The sequence below is a fragment of the Trachypithecus francoisi genome, unplaced genomic scaffold (genome assembly GCF_009764315.1).
Source record: "Trachypithecus francoisi isolate TF-2019V2 unplaced genomic scaffold, Tfra_2.0 Lachesis_group5, whole genome shotgun sequence".
NCBI classification, from domain to species: Eukaryota; Metazoa; Chordata; class Mammalia; order Primates; family Cercopithecidae; genus Trachypithecus; species Trachypithecus francoisi.
Window position 1 is genome coordinate 30,198,125 of NW_022681470.1, and position 13,108 is coordinate 30,211,232.

General features: G+C 39.8%; 1 protein-coding gene across 4 annotated transcripts in view; it reads right to left on the minus strand.

Moving 5' to 3' along the window:
- Positions 1-13,108, minus strand: part of LOC117076122 — a 50,929-nt gene that overhangs the window by 16,194 nt on the left and 21,627 nt on the right. The window lies entirely within an intron of this gene.

Below are 13,108 nucleotides of genomic sequence, written 5' to 3' on the forward strand. Positions count from 1 at the left end.
AAGCAATCTCTAACAGACCAACAGACAGTCCTTCTGACTGTCAGACGGAAAACTATCAAACAGGAAGAACACCTATACCAAAACCCCATCAGTACGTCACCATCATCAAAGTCCAGAGACAGATAAAACCACAAAGATGGGGAAGAAGCAGGGCAGAAAAGCTGGAAATTCAAAAAATAAGAGCGCATCTCCCCCTGCAAAGGAGCGCAGCCCATCGCCAGCAACGGATCAAAGCTGGTCAGAGAATGACTTTGACGAGATGAGAGAAGAAGGCTTCAGTCCATCAAACCTCTCAGAGCTAAAGGAGGAATTACGTACCCAGCGCAAAGAAACTAAAAATCTTGAAAAAAAAGTGGAAGAATTGACAGCTAGACTAATTAATGCAGAGAAGATCATAAACGAAATGACAGAGATGAAAACCATGACACGAGAAATACGTGACAAATGCACAAGCTTCGGTAACCGACTCGATCAACTGGAGGAAAGAGTATCAGCGATTGAGGATCAAATGAATGAAATGAAGCGAGAAGAGAAACCAAAAGAAAAAAGAAGAAAAAGAAATGAACAAAGCCTGCAAGAAGTATGGGATTATGTAAAAAGACCAAATCTACGTCTGATTGGGGTGCCTGAAAGTGAGGGGGAAAATGGAACCAAGTTGGAAAACACTCTTCAGGATATCATCCAGGAGAACTTCCCCAACCTAGTAGGGCAGGCCAACATTCAAATTCAGGAAATACAGAGAACGCCACAAAGATACTCCTCCAGAAGAGCAACTCCAAGACACATAATTGCCAGATTCACCAAAGTTGAAATGAAGGAAAAAATCTTAAGGGCAGCCAGAGAGAAAGGTCGGGTTACCCACAAAGGGAAGCCCATCAGAATAACAGCAGACCTCTCGGCAGAAACTCTACAAGCCAGAAGAGAGTGGGGGCCAATATTCAACGTTCTTAAAGAAAAGAATTTTCAACCCAGAATTTCATATCCAGCCAAACTAAGCTTCATCAGTGAAGGAGAAATAAAATCCTTTACAGATAAGCAAATGCTTAGAGATTTTGTCACCACCAGGCCTGCCTTACAAGAGACCCTGAAGGAAGCCCTAAACATGGAAAGGAACAACCGGTACCAGCCATTGCAAAAACATGCCAAAATGTAAAGACCATCGAGGCTAGGAAGAAACTGCATCAACTAACGAGCAAAAGAACCAGTTAATATCATAATGACAGGATCAAGTTCACACATAACAATATTAACCTTAAATGTAAATGGACTAAATGCTCCAATTAAAAGACACAGACTGGCAAACTGGATCAAGAGTCAAGACCCATCAGTCTGCTGTATTCAGGAGACCCATCTCACATGCAGAGACATACATAGGCTCAAAATAAAGGGATGGAGGAAGATCTACCAAGCAAATGGAGAACAAAAAAAAGCAGGGGTTGCAATCCTAGTCTCGGATAAAACAGACTTTAAACCATCAAAGATCAAAAGAGACAAAGAAGGCCATTACATCATGGTAAAGGGATCAATTCAACAGGAAGAGCTAACTATCCTAAATATATGCACCCAATACAGGAGCACCCAGATTCATAAAGCAAGTCCTTAGAGACCTACAAAGAGACTTAGACTCCCATACAATAATAATGGGAGACTTCAACACTCCACTGTCAACATTAGACAGATCAACGAGACAGAAAGTTAACAAGGATATCCAGGAATTGAACTCATCTCTGCACCAAGCGGACCTAATAGACATCTATAGAACTCTCCACCCCAAAGCAACAGAATATACATTCTTCTCAGCACCACATCGCACTTATTCCAAAATTGACCACATAATTGGAAGTAAAGCACTCCTCAGCAAATGTACAAGAACTGAAATTATAACAAACTGTCTCTCAGACCACAGTGCAATCAAACTAGAACTCAGGACTAAGAAACTCAATCAAAACCGCTCAACTACATGGAAACTGAACAACCTGCTCCTGAATGACTACTGGGTACATAACGAAATGAAAGCAGAAATAAAGAGGTTCTTTGAAACCAATGAGAACAAAGATACAACATACCAGAATCTCTGGGACACATTTAAAGCAGTGTGTAGAGGGAAATTTATAGCACTAAATGCCCACAAGAGAAAGCAGGAGAGATCTAAAATTGACACTCTAACATCACAATTAAAAGAACTAGAGAGGCAAGAGCAAACACATTCAAAAGCTAGCAGAAGGCAAGAAATAACTAAGATCAGAGCAGAACTGAAGGAGATAGAGACACAAAAACCCTCCAAAAAATCAATGAATCCAGGAGTTGGTTTTTTGAAAAGATCAACAAAATTGACAGACCGCTAGCTAGACTAATAAAGAAGAAAAGAGAGAAGAATCAAATAGACGCAATAAAAAATGATAAAGGGGATATCACCACCGACCCCACAGAAATACAAACAACCATCAGAGAATACTATAAATGCCTCTACGCGAATCAACTAGAAAATCTAGAAGAAATGGATAATTTCCTGGACACTTACACTCTTCCAAGACTAAACCAGGAAGAAGTTGAATCCCTGAATAGACCAATAGCAGGCTCTGAAATTGAGGCAACAATTAATAGCCTACCCACCAAAAAAAGTCCAGGACCAGATGGATTCACAGCTGAATTCTACCAGAGGTACAAGGAGGAGCTGGTACCATTCCTTCTGAAACTTTTCCAATCAATAGAAAAAGAGGGAATCCTCCCTAACTCTTTTTATGAGGCCAACATCATCCTGATACCAAAGCCTGGCAGAGACACAACAAAAAAAGAGAATTTTAGACCAATATCCCTGATGAACATTGATGCAAAAATCCTCAATAAAATACTGGCAAACCGGATTCAGCAGCACATCAAAAAGCTTATCCACCATGATCAAGTGGGCTTCATCCCTGGGATGCAAGGCTGGTTCAACATTCGCAAATCAATAAACGTAATCCAGCATATAAACAGAACCAAAGACAAGAACCACATAATTATCTCAATAGATGCAGAAAAGGCTTTTGACAAAATTCAACAGCCCTTCATGCTAAAAACGCTCAATAAATTTGGTATTGATGGAACGTACCTCAAAATAATAAGAGCTATTTATGACAAACCCACAGCTAATATCATACTGAATGGGCAAAAACTGGAAAAATTCCCTTTGAAAACTGGCACAAGACAGGGATGCCCTCTCTCACCACTCCTATTCAACATAGTGTTGGAAGTTCTGGCTAGGGCAATCAGGCAAGAGAAAGAAATCAAGGGTATCCAGTTAGGAAAAGAAGAAGTCAAATTGTCCCTGTTTGCAGATGACATGATTGTATATTTAGAAAACCCCATTGTCTCAGCCCAAAATCTCCTTAAGCTGATAAGCAACTTCAGCAAAGTCTCAGGATACAAAATTAATGTGCAAAAATCACAAGCATTCTTATACACCAGTAACAGACAAGCAGAGAGCCAAATCAGGAATGAACTTCCATTCACAATTGCTTCAAAGAGAATAAAATACCTAGGAATCCAGCTTACAAGGGATGTAAAGGACCTCTTCAAGGAGAACTACAAGCCACTGCTCAGTGAAATCAAAGAGGACACAAACAAATGGAAGAACATACCATGCTCATGGATAGGAAGAATCAATATCGTGAAAATGGCCATACTGCCCAAGGTTATTTATAGATTAATGCCATCCCCATCAAGCTACCAATGACTTTCTTCACAGAATTGGAAAAAAGTGCTTTAAAGTTCATATGGAACCAAAAAAGAGCCCGCATTGCCAAGACAATCCTAAGTCAAAAGGACAAAGCTGGAGGCGTCACGCTACCTGACTTCAAACTATACTACAAGGCTACAGTAACCAAAACAGCATGGTACTGGTACCACAACAGAGATATAGACCAATGGAACAGAACAGAGTCCTCAGAAATAATACCACACATCTACAGCCATCTGATCTTTGACAAACCTGAGAGAAACAAGAAATGGGGAAAGGATTCCCTATTTAATAAATGGTGCTGGGAAAATTGGCTAGCCATAAGTAGAAAGCTGAAACTGGATCCTTTCCTTACCCCTTATACGAAAATTAATTCAAGATGGATTAGAGACTTAAATGTTAGACCTAATACCATAAAAACCCTAGAAGAAAATCTAGGTAGTACCATTCAGGACATAGGCATGGGCAAGGACTTCATGTCTAAAACACCAAAAGCAACGGCAGCAAAAGCAAAAATTGACACATGGGATCTAATTAAACTAAAGAGCTTTTGCACAGCTAAAGAAACTACCATCAGAGTGAACAGGCAACCTACAGAATGGGAAAAAATTTTTGCAACCTACTCATCTGACAAAGGGCTAATATCCAGAATCTACAAAGAACTCAAACAAATATACAAGAAAAAAACAAACAACCCCATCAAAAAGTGGGGAAAGGATATGAACAGACATTTCTCAAAAGAAGACATCCATACAGCCAACAGACACATGAAAAAATGCTCATCATCACTCGCCATCAGAGAAATGCAAATCAAAACTACAATGAGATACCATCTCACACCAGTTAGAATGGCAATCATTAAGAAGTCAGGAAACAACAGGTGTTGGAGAGGATGTGGAGAAATAGGAACACTTTTACACTGTTGGTGGGATTGTAAACTAGTTCAACCATTATGGAAAACAGTATGGCGTTTCCTCAAGGATCTAGAACTAGATGTACCATATGACCCAGCCATCCCACTACTGGGTATATACCCAAAGGATTATAAATTACTCTACTACAAAGACACATGCACACGTATGTTTATTGCGGCACTATTCACAATAGCAAAGACTTGGAATCAACCCAAATGTCCATCTGTGACAGACTGGATTAAGAAAATGTGGCACATATACACCATGGAATACTATGCAGCCATCAAAAAGGATGAGTTTGCATCCTTTGTAGGGACATGGATGCAGCTGGAAACCATCATTCTTAGCAAACTATCACAAGAAGAGAAACCAAACACCGCATGTTCTCACTCATAGGTGGGAACTGAACAATGAGATCACTTGGACTCGGGAAGGGGAACATCACACACTGGGGCCTATCATGGGGAGGGGGGAGGAGGGAGGGATTGCATGGGGGAGTTATACATGATATAAACGTCATGCACATGTACCCTAGAACTTAAAGTATAATAAAAAAAAAAAAAAAAAAAAAAAAAAAGAAACCAATGCTTATAAGGCATTACTGTATTTGCTATTGAGAAGAAAATAGTGACAATTGTTATACTCCATGTATTGTGAGACAGTCTTTATTTCAAAGATGGTAAAATGTGAAAATGTATGTGTATGTACATATATACACATATACGTAACATATACATCTTAGCATTGATTGATAAGATTAATTCAATGTTTATTGACCCATTTGCCAGGAACTTTTTGCCTATACTAGACACTGGGAAAATAAAAATAAGCAAACAAGATGTCAAGTCTCAGGAGTACTAACTCACTAACCCTTTGAAGGCACAGAAATATAAATGTACTGTGGTAATCCCCAAGGATCCTGGTATTACGCTGCCCTTTTAGGCCATCTAAAGTAGTCATAATAAGGAGTGTTGCCTCAAGTGCCCCAAACACAGTGTGCTCTTAGTCTGATATTTACTCATATACAGATTTGCATATAGTCTTAAGGGTGGTAGCTAGGTACAATAATTCTATCCCCAAACAAGGAATAAATAAATAAGTAAACAAACATCTCTTAAGAAATTGACTCTTGGCCAGGGGAGATGGTTTACACCTGTAATCGCAGCACTTTGGGAGGCCGGAGTGGGTGGAACTCTTGAGTCCAGGAGTTCCAAACCAGCCTGGGCAACATGGCGAAACCCTATCTCTACAAAAAATAATAATAATAATAATAAAATACCTGGGTATGGTGGCATGCACCTGTAGACCCAGCTACTGGGGAGGCTGAGGTGGGAGGATCATCTGAGCCTGGGGAGATCAAGGCTGCAGTGAGCTATGATCATGCCTCTGCACCCCAGCCTGGGCAACAAAGTGAGACTTCATCTCAAAAAGATAAATAAATAAAAGAAACTGACTCTGACTCAACTTTTGATCCACCGCAAAGACTTCCAAGTTGTTATGGGTTGAATTTTGTCCCCCCAGAATTCATACATTGAAGTCTTGTCTCCCCAGTACCTCCGAATATGGCCTTATTTGGAAACAGCGTTGTTGCAGATGTAGTCAGTTAAGATGAGATTGTATTTGAGTAAAATAGCCCCTAATTCAGTAAGACTGGTGTCCTTATAAGAAGGGGAAATCTGGACACAGACATATGTAAAAGGAGAATGCCATATGAAGACGAGTTATGCTGCCACAAGCTACAGAATGCCAAAGATTACCAGCAAGCCACCCAAAGCTAAGGGAAAGAGACATGAAACGGACTCTCCCTCACATCCATCAGAAGAAGCCAACCCGGCTGACACTTGGCTCTCACACCTCTAGCCACCAGAATCATGAGACACAGTTTTCTGCAGTGTCATCTGCTCAGTTTGTGGTATTTTCTTAGAGCATCCCTAGAAAACTAATGCACAATTGTTTCAAATTACTTTACCTTCCCTTGTATTTTCTTGCCTTGTATCTAATTAGGATATTACAAGTGCATGGTAACTGTTATGATGATGATGTAGTTGCTTTTTTGTCTGTACTGTACCTCATACAATTTATCCTGCAGCATTTTCTAAACTCCTTTTTACATGAAAGATCACTTAGGAGACCTGGCAAAAAAGTGAGCAAGTGAGACTGGTAAGTGAGCAATCAATGGGTGAGCTACAACAAAGTAAAGATATTGTGATGCAGCCAATTTAACCATTAACCTTTCACCTTTTTCATCACCAAGTGCCAAATCAGAAGATGCCAGTGAAGCACAGCACTGGAGTGGAGTGAACGATGGGCTGCAAACAGAAGGGAGTTCATGGATGTGCTGGGGAATGTGTTATCCACATTACTTGGTAGTTTTCTAAGTTATCATTTAACATTTGGGAGATTTGAGGGTCATGAAGTGGGAATGGCTACAAAAGTGTGCAAGGTATTCGATGCCATGGAGACCCAATGCCAGCAAAGACAGTCCTCTGCAGAGGCTGGAACCATAATACCATCTGGGTAACTGAGATACAGTGTCTAAAGAGAATGGTGAGCATAACTGTGGATCATGCAGGATTTTAGTTGAGGAAATCTGATTTGGCAAAGAGAAGAATATCCAGGGAAATTCTCAGTGTCAGGTGTGCTCTTGACTGGGAGAGCAATCTAATGCCCCATGGGACAAAAGAGTGAAACACCAAAGAAAGAAAGAGGATCATAGCCAAACGGCCTAGGATTCATCTCTGGTGAAAAACTGGAGTGCTGGGCATGAATAATACAGAGGTTCCACCTATGAGCTGGCCCATGAAAACAGGACAGGGGCAACCAATGGAAGGCTGAGGGGACTGCTGCAACTCTCAGCTTCATGGTCACTCATGGCCATGTCTGGTAGTCCTGATCCTATCTTGCTGGTAAGCAGTAAAACCAAGTCTTTTGGACAATGGCATCAAAAACCCCTACGTAGATGGACCCAGAAAGTGATGGGAGACAGGCTTTACCTACTAGAGATACTCATCAACACATATGACCCAGAGAGTTGGAAAAGAACAAAAGAGCAAATAAGAACATTCTAAAACTTACTAAATAACTCAGCTATTTATTAGTTTATGCTTTGGACTGAATTGTGTCCTCCCAAAGTTCATGTGTTGCACTCCTAGCCCCCAGTGTGGCTGTATTTGGTGTAAGGATGTAACTGATGTTAAATGGGATCATAAAGGTGGACCCCAATGCAATAGGATTAGTGTCCTTAGAAGAGGAGACACCAGTGAGCTTACTCTCTCCCCGCTGCGTGAGCACACATCTGCAAGGCAGGAAGGAGCCCTCATTAGGAACTAACTGGCCAATACCTTGATCTTGAACCTCTTAGTATCCAAACCTGTGAAAAAATACATTTCTATTTCTGTTGTTTAAAACACCTTGCCTATGGTATTTTGTTATGGCAGCCCAAGCCCAGTATGCAATCAATTTTTAAATTTCTTATTAACAGCTACATTCAATAACAGTTAATCTACCGCTGAGGAAAGTTTTTTAAAGGTTAATAGTTGCTTATGAAAGAAAAACTATAGTCAATTATTTGGTGCATCCTACCTTTAATATAATGAGACATAAAAGCTTTACCTATGAGTGTCATGTAGTGTCCTCTTCCTCATTTTCAAAGTAGTTTATTGTTCAGAAAACAGAAAAGAAAACCTAGTACACATCCCTAGCTGTTTCTCAGGAAATATTCTTGGAAGTAGAATTACTAAGTTGAAGACTATGTGTATTTCAAAGCTACTGGATAAATATTTCCAAAGTATCCACCAAAAAGGTTGAACCAATTTACACTCCACAAAGGAGCAGAGGAGAACATCTATTCCCATGTATTCATGTCACCTCCGAATTTCATTTTAAATTTTATGTCTTAGTTTGTTATCTCCCAGAAGCAGACACTGAGACAAGGATTCAAGTGCAGGAAGTTTACCTGAGTAACACAGAAATAGGGATGGATATGGGTAAGTGGTAACCAGAAGCAAAGGCAACCAATAAAGGGTACATTACTAAGCCACCTATCGCAGCAGGCAACTGGAACTTAATCTTGCAGAGAAATTCTGGGCAATAATACAAAATGCCCCGGCATTATCCCACCTAAAGGGCTATGGTCTTACATGACAACTCCAAGAGTCATTAAGTGAGGGTTACTGTTTTGTTTTGCTGTTTCAAGACGGAGTCTCACTCTGTCACCCAGGCTGGAGTGCAGTGGCACGATCTTGGTTCACTGCAACCTCGGCCTCCTGGGTTCAAGTGACTCTCCTGCCTCAGCCTCCTGAGTCGCTGGGATTACAGGCACCTGCCACCGCACCCAGGTAATTTTTAGTAGAGACAGGGTTTCACCATCTTGGCCAGGCTGGTCTTGAACTCCTGACCTCATGATCCACCCACTTCATCCTCCCAACGTGCTGGGATTACACGTGTGAGCCACTGCCAAGTGAGGGCTACTTAAGGAAAAGGCCACAGGGCCTTCGGCAGTTTTTTTTTTTTTTTTTTTTTAAAGCTCTCAGGCATGCAGTTGCAAATACCATCCTTAGAAATCTACTGGGGAGCACTGAAATGTCCAGAAATGTGTCCTGGCGCTGATGGCATCTGCTACACTTTGTCAACTTGATGGGGATAAAATGATAGGTTTCTGTGTAGTGAAGAATTAACTTAGTTAGGGCTTTTGGCTACCGGGAGGTGATCTCCAGGCCCCTGAATGCCCAGCGTGTTATGAGTGTCTTTCCTGGCCTGAGGGCTTTGGCCACCAGTCTAGAGATGTGATTTATGGTGAGGGCTTTGACCCTGTGGACATCAGAGGCTCAGGTGAGCATCGCTGGTTCGCAGTACTCTGTGTGTATTGTCACATATCGTGAGCAGGACGTAACACAATCCATGACTCTGTAGAGAGAGGAAGACGGGAAGCCCTGGGCACGGGCCCTCCAGGCTCTGGCCCATGTCACTTCCCTCTGCTGATTTTATTATCTGTGTCCTTTCGTTATAATACAATTGTAAGCATAATAAAATTGCTTTCCTGAGTTCTGTGTGTCATTCTTGTGAATTACCCAACCTGAGGGTGGCCACAGAGAAGGGCTCTCGGCTTTTTTTTTTTAAGTATTCTAACTTTGTTAACTTTTGTGGTTGTAAATAGCTTATTATTAATTATTTGCTTATTAATGTAGTGTGTGGTAGCTTTAAGTTACTGTATAATCAGTTCTATCAGTTTTTTCCTTTATAGCTTTTGTGTACTTACAAAGGTCTTTCTCACTACAAAAGTATATAGGCATTCGGCTTTATGTTCAAGTTTTTTAGTGTCATTCTCCCCCATTTAACTAATTCCATTTGGAATTTGTTTTCTTGTACTCTTTTAGGTAAAAATCTATTGTTACTTTTTCCCAAACTGTTTCTCAATTGACCCAAAACCATCCTTTGCCTCACTGTATTTTTCTTCATTTTTATCACATGGTAAACTCCCACATACACTAGGGTTTATATGTGGTCACTCTATTCTGTTCCATCTATATACATTCCATCACTCTTTAGTTTCTGTGGGTTTGTAATACATATTAATATCCCATTGCATACATTTTTTCTACTTATTGTTCCTATTCAAAATATTCTTGGTTTTCTTATTTATTCTTCCATCATAAAATTTTCTGCACCCCAACAAAATGTTTTACTCAGAACATAAAAGAAAAATTAAAATCACATCATCAATTCCCATCACACCTGCCCCCCCCAATAAAATCCTACTAGAATTTTTATTGGAATTGCACTAAACTTAAATATTAATTTTGGGAAAATTTGTATACCTATAAAACTGAATCTTTCCATGCAGGAACATGGTATGTCCCCCAGTAAAAACAAATACATTTTTATCCTAGTACTTATATTTCTTTAATTAAACCCTGACTAAATTAGAGGGTATCTAGGTAGAAGACACACGTTGTCTACCAAAGTCTACTATGGGTTAATTTTGTTTCAAAAACATTAAAACCTATAGATCATGAAAAAATATAAATACAAACATTTTATAAATTGTTTTAAGTTGGCATCCTTCATAGAGGTCTAGCACGTTTCTTGTTAACTTCAGAGAAATAAGCATTTTTATGGCTCTTAATACACACTGCTCCAGGCAATTTCCACTTCCACCAGCATCATATAAGACTGAATGGGTCTCCCTGAAAATTTGAGCTGATTAAAAAGTATCTCACTGTAGATTTGAAGTGCACTTCTTTGACCACATATATTTATCAGCTGGTTGTATTTTTTTCTTTGTGGACTGTATCTTTTGCTTATTTTCCATACTTCGACTTACCAAGTAGAAGTATTTTTCTCAGTAAGTCATTTACCTCTTAATTTTGTTTATTACATTTTCTGATATATAGAATTAAAAAGCTTTCCATACTTGCAAATCTATTCTTGGTGGTTTCTTCAGTGGCATTTATGCTTAGTGAGTCTTACAATTCAAAGATCATGTAATATTTGCGTATATTTTCTTCTATTTATTTATATGTTCTACTTGTTTTATATCTCATGTTTAAGGTCTGAAGAAAGCTGAAAGATCAGTCTTATCCAAGCTCATGTGTAACAAGTATAGACTGAATAAAAGTCCAAGGTCATCTGCCTCCAAGTTCAGAGCTCTTTGCACAATTTTCATTTAGCACGCATCTTCATGTACCCACCATGTGGCAAATAAATGAGGCTTCAAGAGTAACATAAAACACAACCCTCATCTAAAGGAGTTAAATAATTGCACCTATAAAACAATCTGAGGCTGCCCCACCCCATCAGTGCAAGCTGAGTGAGTGACAAGCTACATGGAGAGAGAGAGAAGCTCTGTACGCCACAGCCAGAAGCTGTCACGGAAGGTAGATCTGAGTTCTGCAGATCCAGTCCTGGAGGAGTAGATTGAGTTCACTGTATCCCAGCTGAGCATATCTCTTCAACTTTCACTGATGAAGACATTTCAGAACAAAGAGCTTCTTTCTTAATCAACCACACAGTGTACATGCAAATGTCTTACATTGTTACAGTCAACAGAACTCCTCGCTCCAATTACTTCATGATCAGTCTTGTACCCTCCTGTTTCTTTCTTATGTTCTGCTATTTACTACCTGTAATGGTCAATTTGTAATGACTCAGCAGCACACAAAATTTTTCTCCTCCAGAATCCCAACATCTCAAAATTAGACTCTGCCATAGTGAGCACAGCTACTGTCCTTTGGATACCACACTAGCAGCCCAGCCTCTGCCCACCTGTAACAGGGGTTAAGGGGGCACCAGTGGCTCCGCCTTACTGACTCTTATCAGACAGTGAATGCCCTGAGTGGCAGCCTGTGGCCTCAATCCTGCTATCCCTCAGGAGGGAAGGGACAATCGAAGGAAAGAAGAGAAGAAAGTTGTATGTGACAAGAAGCTAAATAACACCAAGTATTGCTGTAGGTGCCAGTCAGTGACACGAGGGACACAGGCTGTCTAAATCAACTGGAAAGGTCACTGAATCATTCTGCAGGTTTGCTGGTGACCAGAAGGCCACACGATCCCTCCCCTGCTACTGCCACCAAACACAAAATTTGTAAACAATTCATTAAACCTACCCTCCTCCTGGGTGAGAAACACAGTTCTGTCCATGTCTAATTCCACCTTGCTTGAAGATGATGCTGTTCTTCCACACTATAGAAAACTATATTATCTGACAGCAGAAGCTTCAAACCAGAATATAATTTTCATTCTGGTGGATAACTCATCCCCTTTCTTATTCATATAAGAACCAAGCACTTTGGTCAAAGCAGTTAAATAAACATTAAATCAGTGAAGAATCTTGTTGAATCATCTTTTCTCATTTTATTTGCTTGCATTGTGTGTTTCTCATACCAGGTCCTACATAGACTAAAAATAGGTTTATTTTTTAATAAGATGCAATCTCTAGACATTGTGAAATAAGACATTCTCAGTCTTTCTTAAAAACAATTAATGCAATCTGTAAGGTTTAAAATCCATCAAAGCAAAATACAGGCTATACATATTAATACAATCTAATATTAATTACTAAATTTCTAAATCTTTAGTTCTAAGTAATTTTGTCACAAGATGAAGATGTTTAAAATCCCAGTAGAAAATATTCTGATTGTCAAAAATAGACAATAAAGATGGAAATAAAAATAAAAGCTTAGAATATGATTGTTACTAAACCTCTGAGTGCAGTCAGAGCAGGGGTAACCTCCTCTCAGGGACTGTGCCCAAGGAAACCAAAACAGTTGAACTCCAACCACCACATTCACCCCAAAGCCTGGCAGGCTCTTCATCTTCCATTCCACAGTCCAGTTTCTTCTCCTATCCACCCTCTCCAAACATTTCCTCCCTACTTGCTTCTTTTACTTCTCACCCTTTTCTTCTTTTTCATCCCTTTTCCTCTCCCCTCTCTTTTCTTTTCCTATTTTCTACCTCAATCTCATTTCCTCCCCTTCCT